The following is an 18,202-nucleotide window of genomic DNA, read 5'->3' as shown; positions in this document are numbered from 1 at the left end:
ATTAATATTATTATTAATATCATTATAGAAATGAGATCAAATTTACATAATGAATATTTAATACATAGGGAAATAGAGCTAACTTTGAAATATGTTAAAAATATATTAAAGGGGTAATATATTAGATTGTAGGGAGGATGTTTATAATTTTATGAATCAATTTAATATAAATCTTATTATAGTCATAAATTCATGCAGATATAATTGATATGAATTACAAAATATAGTGAAATTTTAAAATATGGATAAATATTTGATGAGTAGATAAAGGAATATGGAATATGGAATTAAAATTAAATAACTGAATATATAAAGATAACTAATTAAATGTTTATATATAGAGGATATGTTTAAATAAAAATAGTGGAATAATAGTTGCTTGGGGGAGGGGATTTAGGTTTTGCAAGACCAATGTGTGTTCCAGGTCAGACAATGATAGTGGGAGGGAGGGGAGGGAAAATAGAGGGAGGGAGAGGGGATCAGAGGATTAGTATATTTCTGAGGAATGAAAATGGAAAAACTGAATTGTCTTTATATAATTGTATTTTTTGGGGAAAGATAGGCTGGGGGAAATGGGTAAAAGAAATATATATAATAGATGTGCTAAGATCTAATCAGGTATATAATTATAGAATACTGGATAAAATTTTATTATAAAATAGATGGATATAAAAATTTATTAGATCAATGTCAATGGTTTAAATCATCCTATCAAGAAGAAGAAAGTATTATCGTTCCTTAAAAATCAAAATGCGGACATTTACTTCATTCAAGAGACGCATCTTTCTGAAATTGAATCTAAAAAATTATCTGGGGGTTGGATTTCTAAATGTTTATTTGCACCGGCTTCAGGGAAAAAAGCTGGGGTGGCTGTTCTGATAAACAAAAAATGTAACGCAGATTTTAAACTAATAAATTATGATCCTTTAGGTAGGTGGGTACATGTCAAAATGGTTCTGGGAAATACAACCATGGATTTATTCAATTTATATGCTCCTAATTCGAATCAAATGGAATTTTTCAAACAAATTCAGCAATTACTTTTACCACTGGCTACTTCTAATTTAATAGTAGCAGGAGATTTCAATGCTGTAATGGATCCGATTTTAGATAAAAGACCAAGTAGAATTATGAAATCATTAGGCTTAGATAATTTGATTCAATCTTGTGATTTAGTAGATATATGGCGTATTCTTCATTTTAATGATCAGGAATTTTCTTTTTGTTCTCAGGTCCACAAATCCTTTTCACGAATTGATTATATATTTGTTTCCAATAACATAGCGCAGCGTGTGTTAAAAGCAGTTATTGATCCCATTGTAATTTCAGACCATGCTGGTGTGTGGATTGACCTTCAGAATTATGATATTGAACACTTTAACTCTATTTGGAGATTTAATAATGCTTTACTAGCGGATTCAAACTTCCTGGAAGATTTTAAATTAAAAATGCAAGAATTCTTTCAAATTAATAATTCAGATAATATTAATGCTGAGACCTTGTGGGACGCTTTTAAAGCAACAATGAGAGGAAATATTATTTCATATTCAGCTTTTATAAAAAAACAACTTAAAAAACAATTTGTTGATATGGAAAAACAAATTAAATTATTAGAAAATAAATTAATTGAGAAATGGGAAAATAATACACTACAAGAGTTATTAAAAGTAAAAGTTAAATATAATGAGATTTCTTCTCAATTGGTGAGGAAAGATATATTCTATAAACAAGTTCAATTCTATGGTAATTCAAATAAAGCTGGAAGATTATTAGCAAATTTTCTTAAAGAAAAGAAAATCTAAAATTATTGCAATTAAAGATATACAAGGTAATACACACACTAACACTAAAGACATTTTAACACATTTTCTTGATTTTTATAAAGATTTATATTCTTCTGAATCTTATGAAAATAAAGAACAAGATGGATTAAATTTTTTTAATTCATTTATTGGACCAAATGTTCCGGATCATATAAAAAGAAGTTTAGAAGAACCTATATCTTTAAAAGAAATAGAATCAGCATTGAAATCTCTTAGAGTTGGATCCGCTCCGGGTGGTGATGGTTATACTGTTAAATTTTATAAATCATTTCAAAACATTATTTAACCATATCTATTAAAATTGTATCAATATCAAATGAATAATGGAAATATATCAGGTACTATGGCTGATTCAATAATTATTGTCTTACCAAAACCAAACAAGGATCCTACTTTGGTTTCAAATTACAGGCCTATCTCTTTATTAAATGTGGATGGTAAAGTGATTGCTAAAGCATTAGCAATAAGATTGGCAAAAGCTCTTCCTTTTATCATTGATGTACACCAAACAGGATTTATTGCTAAAAGACAATCATCAAATAATACTAGACTAGCATTTCACTCATTAAATTTAGCAAAAAATATTAATGATCCAGCTTTTCTAGTATCTTTAGATGCAGAAAAAGCTTTTGATAGAGTGGAATGGAGTTTTATGTATCAAGCTTTAGAATGGTTTGGTATAGGCCCTGGTTTTATTAAAATGATTCAGACATTGTATAACTCTCCTGGTGCAAGATTATATATTAATAATAATTTATCAGATAGATTTAACTTGCGTAGGGGAGTTAGACAAGGATGTCCTTTGTCTCCCTTACTTTTTGATGTTGTTCTGGAACCCTTATTAATTGCAATTAATCAAACTAAGGAGATAAAAGGAATCCCATTCTCCAACTGGGAATTTAAATTTTCTGCTTATGCAGATGATATTTTATTATATTTAAGAGAACCGGGGAATACTATTCCATGTTTGCTTAATCTGTTAGAGAAATTCGGTAAATTTTCTGGATATAAAATTAATTGGAGTAAATCTGAAGTTCTTCCAATTAATGTTCATTGTACCAAAGGATTATTTGATTCATATTCATTTATCTGGAAAGAGGATGGTTTAAAATACTTAGGAATTATTATCAAAAATACTATTGAAGATACAGTTAAAGAAAATGAAAAAATTTTATTAAGAAAAATAACAGAAATGTGTGAGCAATGGAATCCTTTACATCTTTCTTGGTGGGGAAGAGTTCAAACTATTAAAATGATGATATTGCCTGCGGTTTGTTATCAAATGAGTATGATACCAATATTTTTTCAGGGGTCATTTTATAAAAAGTTAAACAATATTCTTACAAAATTTGTTTGGTTTGGGAAAAGACCCAGAATTGCTTTAGTATCTTTACAAAGACCAATTGAGGAGGGAGGGGTAAATTTCCCAAATTTTTATAGGTACCATCAAGCCTATATTCTAAGACAGGGTATGTATTGGATCCTCCCAGATCTCATGGAGAATGTACCAGATTGGTTATATTTAGAATGGCGGCTCCTGTTCCCATTACATTTAGAACATTTAATTAGTATAACAATGCCTAGAAGATACAAAGACAACAGAATTTTATTAGATACTTGGAAAACATTAAGATATATCAGTAATCTATCACCAGATCCAATAGCTAAATCACTAAATCAATCTATTTGGGTAAACTCCAGGATCAGGATTGGCGGATTTAAGATCGTCTGGAAACAATGGATAACTGCAGGTATACGGACATTGAATGATGTCATTTCAGAAGGATCAATGCTTAGTTTTTCACAATTGCAAAATAAATTTGGTTTACATAAAACACAATATTTTAAATGGATGCAATTGAAGCAGGCCATTCAGGCAGGGTTCCCTGAATGGAAAGATCTTAATACTCAATATAGTCTGCAGGTCTTATGTTTCCAGGCGGATTTTTTGGGTCACCAAGCCGCAAAATGGTATAAATTATTATATGGATTTTTAAATAAAAAAAAGAAAACTGGACTTAGGGATATTTGGAGTATTGAGATTGGACAGACAATTTCTGCTTCTCAATGGCCACGATTTTGGTCCTGGAGATTAAGGTCTACAAGGTCAGCATCTATGAATCAAACATGGATGTTCTTGTTACACAGAGTGTTATGGACCCCTACACGCTTGCAAAAAATAGATAGTACTAGATCCAATAGATGCTGGCATTGTAGAATAGAAGTAGGGACGTTAGATCATTTAATTTTTTTCTGTCCCTGTGTAAATGCCTTTTGGAATTTAATTTGGCCCCAAATTAATAAGTTATTAGAAAATCATGTAGGACTCTCATATGACACCATACTATTTGGCACTGCAATGAGAACTCAGAGTCCGATCTCAGCAAATAATAATAAGCTGCTATTAATATTGACAGGAGTCGCCATGCAACAAATAACTCAAAACTGGAAGGACTACACCAAATTAAATTATACATTCTGGTGGAACTCTGTCTGTCATATATACAAAATGGAAAAAATAATAGCGTTACAACAAGGGAATCTTCATAATTTTAAGAAAATATGGCAACCATTGACTAATTATTCTACTGATTAGATTTCTTAGCACATTTGTAATAGATATATAGGAATGGGGAGGGAATTATATAATTTTTGGATTTACTATATATGATATGATATATAGATTGTAATTATAAATGCTATATAATAATTAATTATATTATATGTGAATTAATTGATATAAGAATAGAAAATTAATAAATAAATCAACACAATAATGATTATATTAGAATGGGGAGGGAAAGGGAATGTATATTATATGGATTTAAGTATTGGAAAAAATGGGAGGGATATATTTTATGTGATAAATGAATTAATTGTAATCACAATTTTTCATGTATTATTCGAAGTTATTATGTACAATTAAAATATTGTAAGAATGAAAAATTTATAAATAAAATATTTAAAAAAAAAAGAGTTCACCTTAGTGCTATTGCAGCTTTTCATGAGCCGATTCATGGAAAACCCCTCTCAGCTCATCCCTTGGTTTCAAGGTTCATGAAGGGCCTTTTCAATGTGAAGCCACCTCTTAAGGCCCCTCCTGTTGTATGGGATCTTAATGTGGTTCTTTCTGCGTTAATGAAGCCTCCTTTCGAGCCTTTGGCCACAACGCATTTTAAATTTCTAACTTGGAAAGTGGTCTTTCTTATAGCTCTCACTTCTGCCAGGAGGGTCAGTGAGCTCCATGCACTGGTGGCTGATCCACCTTTCACTGTTTTTCACCATGATAAGGTCGTCCTCCATACACACCCAAAATTCCTTCCTAAGGTTGTGTCTGAGTTTCATCTTAACCAATCCATCGTTCTACCTGTTTTTTTCCCAAAGCCTCATTCTAATCCAGGTGAACAGGCTTTGCATACCTTGGATTGTAAACGTGCTCTGGCTTACTATCTTGATCGCACCAAACCTCACAGATCATCTCCTCAACTGTTTTTGTCCTTCGATCCTAACAAGTTGGGTCATCCTGTATCTAAACGCACCCTGTCCAATTGGCTTGCTGCTTGCGTTTCATTCTGTTATGCTCAGTCGGGCCTGACACTGGAAGGTTCTGTCACGGGCCACAAGATTAGAGCTATGGCAGCGTCTGTAGCTTTCCTCCGTTCCACTCCTATTGAGGAAATCTGCAAGGCTGCTACTTGGTCCTCAGTTCATACTTTTACATCTCACTATTGTCTGGATGCATTCTCCAGACGGGATGGACACTTCGGCCAATCTGTTTTACAAAATTTGTTTTCCTAATGGCCAACCTTCCCTCCATCCCTCTTTTTGTTAGCTTGGAGGTCACCCATCAGTCAAGAATATGCTGCCTGCTTGTCCTGGGATAAAGCACAGTTACTTACCGTAACAGGTGTTATCCAGGGACAGCAGGCAGATATTCTTGCGTCCCTCCCACCTCCCCGGGTTGGCTTCTTAGCTGGCTTATCCAAACTGGGGACCGCGCGCCTCTGTCGGGCGGGAAGGCACTCGCGCACGCGCGGTGCGGCCTAGCTAGAACTTTCTAAGGTTCTTAGAGTGCAATCACTCTAAAATTGTCCGTACCGGGGCTCCGTCGGTGCCGTCACCCATCAGTCAAGAATATCTGCCTGCTGTCCCTGGATAACACCTGTTACGGTAAGTAACTGTGCTTTATTGTAGGTTTATAAGAAACTCTTTGGCATATGTGAGGGTTTGGTGGGCATTTGAGCCCTTTCGTGGGGATAGAGGTTGGAACACTCTCCATTGTAATGTCAGATATTTTCCTTTATACAGGAGGATTTGAAGAAAGTTGAGGTTGCATTATCCCGTTTCTGCAGCCACCTAGAGGGGGCTGCTCTGGGGTGCCATCCAGATATGGCTTGTATTCCACAAGGGAGTCATACATTTACATCCTCCGTTTTGCTCAGTGCTCCCTTTATGGAATCTCAATTTAGTTTGAAACATTTGTGTCGGCTCTGAGCCACTTAAGAAAGCAACCAAAAACAGGGTGGAAATGTCCAATGAAAACCTGGTGAACTCGGTCTTCTTAAAAAAAAGTCCTTTATTCATCCAAAAAGTAAATGACCCGACATGTACATGTTTCGGCTCAAATGGCCTGCTTCAGGAGTCTATACATATAAACAAAAAATTGATATAAACACAATTAAAATTCATGACTCAAAATACAAATTAAAAAACAAAAATTAAAAATGGCACAAAAAAGCAATATATAAACAAACGATAACACAAATTCATTATGAACAATCGCCATTAAAATGCATTTCATATGTATAATCAAAAAATGAAAGCATAAATGAAATCAATACATATCATGCAAATTAACATATCTAACATAAATACACCATAATGCATGAATATCATCAGTAATTTACTCCAAACATATAATTAATATATTAAAAAATACAATCAATAAATTGAAAAATGATATAATCAATGAATTAAAAAATGCAATACCCTTAAAACAAGCATTAAATTGTATATCGCTAAAATTATCCATACAAAATATCATATGAAATGTATAAATATCACCAAGATATAAATAAATAACAAATCAGACAAATGACCTGCCCAACATACTTCAAAGTTCTTCAGAATAAACAACATCTAACTAGGACTTCTAATCGTTCATTTAATACTGTAATTAAATCAAAAACAGGAGAAGTAAAAAATGGAGAAAACACTTAAATAAAAATCACTAACAATCTGCTAATTCACAATTACAATTGATACATTCCATTTAAAACAGATGAAGGGAAAGTGTAAAATAAACTAAATGAATACGCTTAGGTCTGTAATCATGCACACCTGCGTGTAAGGGATGCACAAACATACTGCCTAGGTGTGCTACAGCCTAAAGTGAATACAGTAAAACTTTGGTTTACGAGCATAGTTCGTTTCAGAAGCATGCTCGTAAGCCAAATTACTCGTATATCAAAGCGAGTTTCCCCAAAGGAAGTAAGGGAAACTTGCTTGATACGTTCCAATCCCCCGAGGCCAGCAGCGCTGCTCCACTCCCCCCAAGAACAGGCATCGCCCCCCCCCCCCGTGAACCGTCACCGCCCGCCCGAACAGCATTCAGCCTTACCCCATCTGGGACCGGCACGCAGCCCACAAGACGTGCCGGTGAAAGAAGTTCCTGCCTCTTGCCTGGGACCGTTGGCTGCTCTGCTACTGCCTGGTTCTCTGCTGGACTTCCTTTTGGCCTCTTGGAAATTGGCTGACTGACTTTATTCTATGGCCTTATACCCTCTCATTTCTCTGCTTTTGCTATGGACTGCTTTTGTCTCTATTTATTTATTTTTTGCAGGGGTGGGGGTTGGGGGGGCTTACTCTTGCTGGTTCTGGGTTGCAGTTTTTCCTTTGTAGACAATTTGTAGACTTGACTATGGTTGGGTGGGGTGGGGATTGGACATGGGCATTTTCTCTTTTTTTTTTACTCTGGTAGGGCTGGGGGGAGTTTGGGGATTTGCGGGAGGGTTGGGGGTGTGTGACTGGTGGGGTGTGTGTGTGGCTTGGTATGGCTTTTGTGTATCGTAGCGGCTTGGCTCTGGGATGGTTCCTGGGGAGCTGGGTCTGGGGGGAGGTGTTTGCTGTGTGTCTTCTTGGTGTACTTGTGGGTGTGTGGTGTTGCTGCGTGGAGGGGTTGGATGATTGGGGGGGGGGGGTTGGTTTGCTGGGTGATTGGATTTCTTTTGCTTGTTCCGGGGGGGTATCTGGCTGGGAGGCCCCTGGGGACCACACTGTGCACAGGTACTTCTGTGTTGTGGTTGTCTGTACTTCTCATGGCTATGGGTGACTTTACATATATTACTTTAAATGTAGCTGGTATTAACTCCCTGGCGAAACGGTCCAAAGTTCTCTCTTTCCTGCGTCATGGGAGAGCTTCAAGTTTCAAGTTTAATAGGTTTTTGATTAATCGCTTAATCATACTTCTAAGCGATGTACAGTTTAAAATTACATTTGTTGGGTGACAATAAAATAAATAAAAATACTTAAAAAAAATACAAAATTACAGTCAATTTAACATACTCATAACATTAGGTAAGGAGGAATGAAATACAAATCTTTAAAGTAAAGAGAAAACATTAAGGGAAAAATACAGAAGGTTATCAAAATAACAAATATAATAAAATAAAATTTAGTAAGGTTGTAGGATATTAAAATTAGTTTTCAAAGGCATCCTTGAAAAGAAATGTTTTGAAATTACTTTTAAATTTTCCGAATTCCTGTTCTTCCCTTAAAAATATTGGAAGGGCATTCCAAGTCTGTGGCGCAGTAACCGAAAAAATAAATTGTCGTCTTGTATTTATAATTTTCAACGAAGGAATAGTCAATAGGTTTTGTTCATTAGATCTCAAAATTCTCTTTACAGAATATGGAATTAATAATTTAAATAAGAAAGCAGGAGTCTTATTCTAGAGGGTTTTGAAGGTAATTATACAAAGCTTATACGTAATTCTATGAATAACTGGAAGCCAGTGTGCATTTTTAAGAAGTGGTGTTACATGGTCAAACTTTCTAGATTTCAGTGGCCTTTCTGCAGGAGACCCATCTTACCATGAGTGAGCACCACAAGCTGGCCCAGGACTGGGTGGGAGAGGTTGTTTCCTTCTCTTATAATTCTCAACAACGGGGTGTTGCTATCCTTTTTCATAAGGGGGTTGCGGTGGTCACTCACAAGGTTCTTCAGGACCCTCAGGGCCAATATGTCATCTGGGCAGGGACCTTGTCTAACAAACCTGTAGTGCTCTGCAATTTGTATGTCCTCAATGTTTACGCCCATGCCTTCTTTTCAGGTATTTTGGCTCACCTCACAGCCCTGCCTAATTACAAATTCATATTCAATATCGCCAATGATCCATCTCTTGATTGTAAGCCGCCTCGGGTAGTGCAGCGGGACAATGAATTTTTTGATGGGGGAGTTGGATTTCCATGATGTGTGGCGCACCTATCACCCTGGAGAGGCGGATTTTACCTTCTTTTCCGGGATGCATCATAGTCTTTCGCGCTTGGATTACATCTTGATCCCCTCTCGGTCCATTGGGCTGGTGGTGTGTGCTCACATCCTAGATATCCCTTTCAGTGATCATGCGGCCGTTAAGTTGACCTTCCTGACCGCATCTGGCGGTTCAACCCCACCTTGTATTTGGATGAAGCTTTCCATACTTACCTTATTGAGAAATGGACCACGTATAAGTAATCTAATGAGGGGAGTGACATTTCTGATACGGTGTTCTGGGATGCCACCAAGGCCTACCGCCGGGGTTGTATTATACCATACACTATCCGCAAATGCAAACAGCGGGACGCTGAGCTAACGTCGCTTGCGAAACAATTGCGGAAAAATAGATCTTATCATTTGCAACATAACTCTGACGAGGCCCGTCAGTTATATCTTAGCTTGCGAAAACGAATTAACACTCTCCTTACCCATAAGGCCTTGACCCATATTGATGATGTCTACAAGTATAAACTCTATAAATGGGGCAATCGAGCAGGGAAGCTCCTGGCTAACCTTGTTCGACCCTTTCGGAAGGCCATGCGTATTTCCCGTATCCAGGAAACCCCTACAGCATTGCACACGAAGGATACCGCTATTCAGGAACAGTTCGTGTGCTTTTATAGTGAACTGTATAGCTCGGGTCCGTATGACACCGCAGTACAGGATTTGTTCTTTCAGGATTTGGCCCTTCCCCGGCTCGCCGAGGCCCAATGAGACTTACTTAATGCCCCTATTATCTGCACTGAGATTCACACTGCTATTGGTAAACTGAAACTTGATAAGGCCGTGGGACCTGACTGCACGGGGCCGGAGTTTTACAAAATTCTGAAACCCCATGTCGGGCCTGACTTGAGTGCTATGTATGCGGACATGCAGGCCGATGACCGGCTCTTCCCTGAACAGAACCATGCTCATGTGGTTGTACTCCCTAAGCCGGGTAAGGATCTTGAGCTCGTGGGATCTTATCGGCCCATATTGTTGCTTAATCAGGACATGAAGATACTCACAGCCATCCTGGCGGGACTTGTGGCCCAGGTGGTCCCCTCTCTTGTCCATCCCAACCAGGTGGGGTTCGTCCCGGGGCGTTTCTCCTCCGCTAATATCCTCAAAGCCTTGGTGGCGCTTCGTGAGAGCCGGGGCCGAGTGGGAGATGACTTGTTGGCTAGTCTGGATGCCGAGAAGGCTTTTGACAAGGTTGTGTGGCCTTATCTTTTTTTGATTTTACAGCGATTCGGCATTACCGGTTCATTTCATGACTGGTTTGTTCGTTTGTACATTGCTCAGACCGCTCAGTTTCTTATTAACGAGCGCTGTACGGCTTTTTTTCCTCTGCGATGGGAGACGCGGCAGGGATGCCCGCTGTCCCCATTGTTGTTTATTCTCTTACTTGAGCCCCTGGCTGCTAAGATCAGGGCTGCCCCGGATATTATGGGCATTCGTATTGGGCAGGAGGAGTGCTGCTGTTTGTTGGTAATGCCTGGGTCTCCATCCCTCTTTTAACTAATCTTATTGCCCTGTATGGGTCCTTCTCTGGCCTCTATATCAATTTCAGCAAATCAGAGGCCATGCCAGTGTCTTCGCCCTGTGCCTCTAGTCTTCTGCCTGCTTTTCCCCTTCGGTGGGCCATGGGGGATCTTAAATATTTAGGGATTTTTCTTAGTGTGGATTGGGCCTGTGTGTATCGGTGTAATATTGTGCTCAAACTTGCCCATCTTCGGGAACTTTGCCTTCGTTGGGGGGAACTCCCCTTATCCCTTTCGGGAAGGGTCGCCTTAGTCAAAATGGTCCTGTTACCAAAAATACTATACTCCTTGCAGATGATCCCGCTCTGCGCTCTGGCTGAGGGGGGCGGAGAAGAGGGCCTTTAAATCTTTCATTGGTTCCTTTATCTGGCGCAACTGACGGGCGCGTATCAGTTACTGGAGGCTCACTCAGAGCCGGGTCTGAGGGGGACTGGTGCTGCTGGATCTCCGGTTGTATAATGTGGCTGCCTTGATGCGCTGGGTCCATGAACTTTCCACCCATAGTGTTAGGTTTGCCCCTGAGGGCCTCTTCGACTTGTGGGTGGCTCCTTACAGTGCGCTGGTGTGCTTGGATCTCCTTCAGTAGCGGAGATCTCGGGTGGGCTGTAATTTGGTGTGGCTGGACCCATTGAGGTGGGCTCTGCTCTGGTGGAGACGAAGGATTGGCCGGGGGCAGGCAATTGGGCCCTTCAGCACATCTGCGGTAACTCTGAGTTTCCCCCAGGAGTCGGTGGTGCTCGTGGAGTGGCAGCACGTTTTGGTACTGGTTTTCGTCTGGGACATATATGACCCCCTGGGTACCCTGATGTTCCCTTCTTATGACGACCACCGCCGCAATTGGTCTTTACCTGATATGCCCTTTTTTGCCTACCTTCAACTACGCCATTATTTTGAGGAACACCGCCAGAGGAACCCATTAGGTTCTAGCTTCTTAAAGGTGGATCAACTTTTTCTCTCTCTCCCCTCTTCTCTGAATTCTCTGTGTACTTGATATGGGTTGGCCCGGGAGGAACGGGTGGACTCTTTTATAAACGTTAGCCTCCCAGTGGACCGTGGAGTTGGGTGAGCCCATCAGTGTTGAACTCCTGGGGCTTGTTTTTCCGACATCCCTGTTGGTAGCTAAGCGGAGTGTGCTTTGGATGTGGATGGATGAGCATGTCCCTGAGGTGCTGGGCTGGCAGAGGTCCCTTGCAGAGATGGCTCGTTGGGAACTTCGTAGTGTGAGGGGGAGGTGTCCTCCTCTCAAAAGCTGTATCGCTTTTTTTGGAAGGTGGCCTTGGTGGAGGTTCCCTCCCTGTGATGGCTTCCGCCTTATCTTTTTTCCTTTCCAATCACTCGGTGGGGAAGGGGGTTAGTTGTGCATGTGTGTGGGTGGCTGGGTGTTATGTTTGGGAGGGGGGTCATTTCTTATTTGCTTCAAAGGGAAAATGGTGAACTGTTGTTTTTTTCCTTACTTGTTCTTTGCTGCTAGTTTTGAGTTTGGGTTGATGGGGACTGGTATTGGGGGGAATGTGGGGCTTCAGCCTCCCTCCCGTTATCTTGTCTGCTTTGTATCTGACATTGTATATCCATCTCCCATTTCTGATTTGTAATGTTCATCTTATTTTCTGACCAATAAAAATTATTTCAAACCAAAAAATGTGTGTTTGCTCCTTCAAAAATACAGACACATCCCAAACTAACAAAATAGTCAGGTACTATAAAAACTATAGAGGACAAGGAAACTAAAAGAACTAATCATAGGAAGAAACAAAACTTACTTTGGTAGAAAAACTACCAAACAACAGCATGCCCAAGCTCATCTATACAAAGCAAATTGCCGCGATTTGGCGTATTTAAACTTGAAGAAAACCTCCCCCTAGTGACGTGAAAATGTCTCTACATGATTAAACCAAAATTGTTTCAATGTCATTCATACTTATTTTAACTTTTTAGTTTTTTGCTTTTCTTAAGGCCTCAGACAAGCCATTAGGTGCCATGCATTTCTATGGTCACCAATCAAATTTATGGCAATGGCTTCCTCATTAGCCCCATTATATATATTTTTTCATGTTTTTTCCTTATTTAAAGTGCTCAATGCTATTTTTAATATCACAAATAACTTAATTCTTAAAAGTAGTATAACTTAATTGACTTAAGTTAGTCTTGTCTCATAGTTTCATCGGGAAGGGACCTGTCATTCGACATGTTTCGCCTTCTGGCTGTTTCAAGAAAAGTCCCCCCTTTTCAAACTTAGTAGCACCATCCCGATCTACATACAGCTTCTTGAGATAAGTCAATTAAGTTATACTACTTTTAAGAATTAAGTTATTTGTGATATTAAAAATAGCATTGAGCACTTTAAATAAGGAAAAAACATGAAAAAAAATATATAATGGGGCTAATGAGGAAGCCATTGCCATAAATTTGATTGGTGACCATAGAAATGCATGGCACCTAATGGCTAGTCTGAGGCCTTAAGAAAAGCAAAAAACTAAAAAGTTAAAATGAGTATGAATGACATTGAAACAATTTTGGATTGATCTTATTTTCAATGTCTTACATTTGACTGCGGGTGATACTGTGTACATGATTAAAGCCACACCCCAAAAAAAAGAAATGCAAAACGTTGCGTGATGACAATATTGTACTGAATAAATAAGAAGGGAGTTAAAACGAAATATCTTACAAAAAGAATTAAAAGGATAAAAATGTCATATTTGTCACATACACTAGCTTCTCAGATCCAGAAAAAACTAGAGATATATCATACATATTACAGTTTAATCAGCTTCTGCACCATAAATGAAATACATCCATTGATGAAACCTTATATGCAAAGAGATAATAATAAACAAGAGAAGGCATATTGTGCATCAATTGGCTCCGACACCATAAATGCAATCCATATGTTGATGAAATCTTATATACAAAGTAATAATCATAAACAGGAGAAGGCAATACATATCTGATGGCACAAATATGAACACTAAAAACAGAAAAGGATGGATATACTGTATGTATATATGTATGTATGTGTGTATATATATATATATATATATATATATAAACGGAACTGCACCTATCTACCTAAACAACCGCCTAATCCAAAACCTCACATCCAGACTACGAAGAACCCAGATCCCATTCTCCTACCCACCACTCAAGGGAACTCAACGCAAGAAGATGTATGACGCCCTCCTAACGACGCAGGCAGCGAAACTTGACCCCACTATCTCCAACCTGCTGACAGCAACAAGAGACTTTCAATCATTTCGAAAAGATCTCAAAACTCTGCTATTCAAAAAATCTTTAGAGTCCTCTTAACTCTCTTTATCTTTAGAGCTCTCCCTCCCTTCCCCACAACCTCTCCGATGTCTCCCTCCCCTCTTGCTATCTTTCCCAATTACTCCTCAAAGCCTCTAGTATGCACTCAACCCATTTTGTAATCTCCTGGATATGTCCAGCCATCTTCTTATATAATCCGCTTTGAACTGCAAGTATAGGCGAAATAGAAGTCACTAATGTAATGTATTGTAATGTATATATATATTGAGCCTTTGGGACAGCTAGGGAAATCCAAAGTACCATTTTTATTTATTTTATTTTAATGTATCTTTAATCTATCTTCATTGTAAACCACTTTGAACCTCACGGTATAGCGGTATATAAGAAATCAAATCAAATCAAATATAAAAAACATAAATATGTATATGAACACTATATGAAAGGTCTTGAATCGAGCTCCATATTTAAACCATTCGGAATTACTGTATTAAATTCATAAATCAATGGCCTTTACTATTGAACAACAAAGACTGCAAGGCAAGAGTTTTCCAGCAAACATTTGCCACGACCTCGCTTAGAAAACATGTCATTTTGCATGCGGATCAAAAACAAAGAACAGCGATTTGGCACAAGGCTAAAATCACCAAAGAAAAGCAGAACCCTCCCTCCAAGCAGACACTTACCGGATAAGATGGACTGGGAGAGCACTGGCGGTAGAGGCTGCAGTCCAGGAGCACTCCATTTCTGGACGGGCGATCGTAGGGTGTGGCCAAGGCCTCTTTGCACTCATTAGAGCTGTGGTGGATGTAACGGGGCGAATGCTGGCGGTTTTAAGACAGGCTGGGGGAGCACTGGTGGTAGAGACTGCAGTCCAGGAGCATTCCGTTTCTGGATGGGTGATTATAGGGTACAGCCGAGGCCTGTCCGCGCTTATTGGAGCTATGGTGGACGTAACTGGGCAAACGCCGGTGGCTGTAAGATGGGCTGGGGGAGCGCTGGTGGTAGAGGCTGCAGTCCAGGAGTGCTCCGTATCTGGATGGGCTGTGGTGGGAGGTGGCTGCGATACACCGCTGGACCACCAGGCTATAAGTAGCATTTAAAAAGGTACTATGGGGGGTGTCTTCGCTGCATAAGATACACCGACATTTCCACCTACTTTTGGGTGGGGAAAAAGTGCATCTTATGGAGCGAAAAATATGGTATCTTTAATCAATCAGCATGATTCCAAATACGTGGGACTTCTCAGTTCTCACCACACGCTGTCTCAACTCCCGACAAGAGATTCCTTTTTTCGCCACAGAAAATCTACTTTCGTGCACAAGTTCACTCTGTTATGGTAGTCAAGAACAATGGGTACGGTGAGGCTCCGCAGTTATAACTCTTCCGAGTATCACACATCACTTCCAGCCCTGTGAACTTTCAAAATAATAATAATAATAACTTTATTCTTGTATACCGCAATACCATGCAACACCAATCAGAAAAACAATCAAGATCTTCAAAGTTCAAAAAGCCAAGATCATAAAAATAAAAAAAATGCACAGCATTCATATCTTTGATAAAGACCTTGTGGCCTCACTATGTAATTTTAAGCTAGCAAACATATCCAGTTACAATTTCTGTAAGTAATCTGTGCAGAAGTCTTTTGCAGTTGCTCTGCTTATTTTCTTGGGGTTTTTTTTCCACTTAAAAGTTCACTTTCTCGGTGGCTTCAGTGCCTTGAGACCTCTTCCTAGTGGTCCCCTGTCAGAGGACATTGTTGTTTTTACATTGATTCAATAAATGTATCACAAAACACATTCACCAGGGTCCAAGTGAGCACAAGAACACAAACATCTCAAAGATTTTGAATCTGACAAGCCCTATGTGGTTATCAAAGTTCAAGTAATAAGAGGTGTACAAGCTACAAAAAAATCCAACATCATTATAAACAGTACAGTACTCCCCCGAAATTCATGGTTGTTCCATTCCAGGAGCACCTACGAATTTCGAGAAACCGTTAATATGGTTTAGGAGCGGATCGAAGGCAACAGAGGGCTGCAGGGGCAGTGGCAGGTGCTAAAAAAAACAATATTTAGGCTGGCAGGCGGTTTGGCTGTGCAGAAGGCTGATGGGGTGGGGTGGGGTAGAGGAGGAGAAATTGGCTGTGCAGATGGCTGATTGGCTGACCGGGAGAGAGAGGAAGAGGAATCGGCTGTGCAGAGGCTGATTTGCAGACTCAGTCATTCCCTGTATTTTCTGACCGGAAGAGGCAGTCAGAAAATACTGTGAATGACTGAGTCCGTGATTCATGAACCGCAAATTCACGGGGGTCTACTGTATTAGGTAATTTCCACGTGGACATAATTTGCTTTTCTGTTTGACCTAGTTTTTAAACTGTTAGAAGAATAAAATGGAACTCATGTAGACAATACAAGTAATAATTTAATGATCTTTATAGGAATTAAGAGCAAAAAAGAAGATTGGTACAAGAACGTTCCTGTAAAAAAGAGAAAAATCGAGATGCCTTTTGACCAGGGTGAGTTGAATTGCAAAAAATTGTTTTGTTAATGGTGTAAAACACCATTTAAAAAAATTAAATTGATAAAGGAAAAGTTTTCCACTTAGCCACTGTTAGTACCGTGTTTCCACAAAAATAAAGCCTAGCATGATTTTCAGGGTAGGTCTTAATATAAGCCCTACCCCCAAAATAAGCCCTAGTTCGATCGACCCCCGAAGCCCCGCCTGAATGCACCGACACTCCCCACTCCATCCTGGATTTGCTGACAGCAGCGCTTCCTCCCCAAATGCACAGCCAAACCCCCCCGACCCACCATGAGACTGACATACCTCCCTCCAAAAGCAGCATCGGCAGCACTCCTAAACAGGCTCCCATCAGGTCCTTCCCTCTGCCGCATCACTGATGATGTCTTCAGCGACGCGACACAGGGAAGGCCCCTGCGGGAGAAGGCCATGAAGCAGACTTTTTAGTGTGCTGCTAATGCGGTATTGTGGCGGGAGGGTCGGCGGGGTTCGGCTGTGCAGAGGAGGATGGGAGGAAGGGATAGGAAGATGTTGCTCAAGGGTTCTGCTGCACGGAGGGATGGGAGGGAAAGATAGAAATATGTTGCAGAGATAAGGCACAAGGGGATGGGTGAGAGGGGAGGAAAGATGCTACACATGTGGAGGAGAAAAAGGAAATAGGAAAAATTGGGGTGGAGGAGAGGAAAGAAGAGATGATCATTGTACATGAAAAAAATAAGACATCCCCTGAAAATAAGCCCTAGTGCACTTTCTGGACCCAAAATTAATATGAAACAGTGTCTTATTTTCGGGGAAACACATTGGGAAAGGGAATGCAGTTGCTACATGAAGAAACCTTGATCCCAATATTCAAAAGCATTTATGCGATCAGTAATCGCTGCAATGCATAAATGGCTGTTTTTAAATTCCAAAATCATTGGTGATTCTATTTATAGCTTTGGTCATTTATATTCTGAAAATGGCCAGAGTTATTTCCAGTGCAATAAGTGAGACATTCTAGATCATAGGTTATTTCCCTTTACCCGCATGGGTTGCAGAAGAGATTTATAAGTTTTTCACTCCTCCTCTATGGTACATCACAGGCTAGCTTAGCTGCTCCAATCAGTCTTTCTCTTCTGCATGTGGTTGCAGTATGTTAGTTCTACTTTTTCCAATTTATTATTTTTAATTCAACATAGTTTTGTTCCTTTTCGCAGTTCTTTCACGTTCTATGGGCATTTGAAGTGCTGCGTGCTTGAGTAGTTGATAGGCTGATCACTTCAGGGGTACCTACCAGCCAGTCTGCTTGTCTTCCTTGGCTGTCACGGCTGTCCCTGACCTTATCTCACTCCCTGTTAAGTGGGGAGTCGAGCACAGGCTGTTCAGCACGCTTAGGGGGCTCAGCAGTCCTACACAGGTTGTGTTTTTGTGCCTCCACCTGTCTCCATGCAGAGATGGTGGACCACAGGGGTGGAGGCATAGTCAGACAGTGGAGTCTGACAGGCAGCCCGAAGATCAACTTGAGGACAGCTTTTCCAGTAGTGTGGCAG

At 39.8% G+C, this 18,202-nt stretch overlaps 1 protein-coding gene across 4 annotated transcripts in view; it reads left to right on the top strand.

Moving 5' to 3' along the window:
• RESF1 (retroelement silencing factor 1) overlaps positions 1 to 18,202 on the top strand; it is a 214,033-nt gene that overhangs the window by 140,795 nt on the left and 55,036 nt on the right. For all 4 annotated transcript variants that reach the window (XR_004540036.1, XR_004540035.1, XR_004540033.1 and 1 more), the window contains one exon: positions 16,591 to 16,668. The gene's annotated coding sequence lies outside the window, so the exon portion shown is untranslated. The remainder of the gene's footprint in view (positions 1 to 16,590; positions 16,669 to 18,202) is intronic.

Source organism: Geotrypetes seraphini, chromosome 7 (assembly GCF_902459505.1).
Source record: "Geotrypetes seraphini chromosome 7, aGeoSer1.1, whole genome shotgun sequence".
Classification (NCBI taxonomy): Eukaryota; Metazoa; Chordata; class Amphibia; order Gymnophiona; family Dermophiidae; genus Geotrypetes; species Geotrypetes seraphini.
Note: the sequence above shows the minus strand (reverse complement) of the source record. Positions and strands in the feature narration are given on the sequence as shown.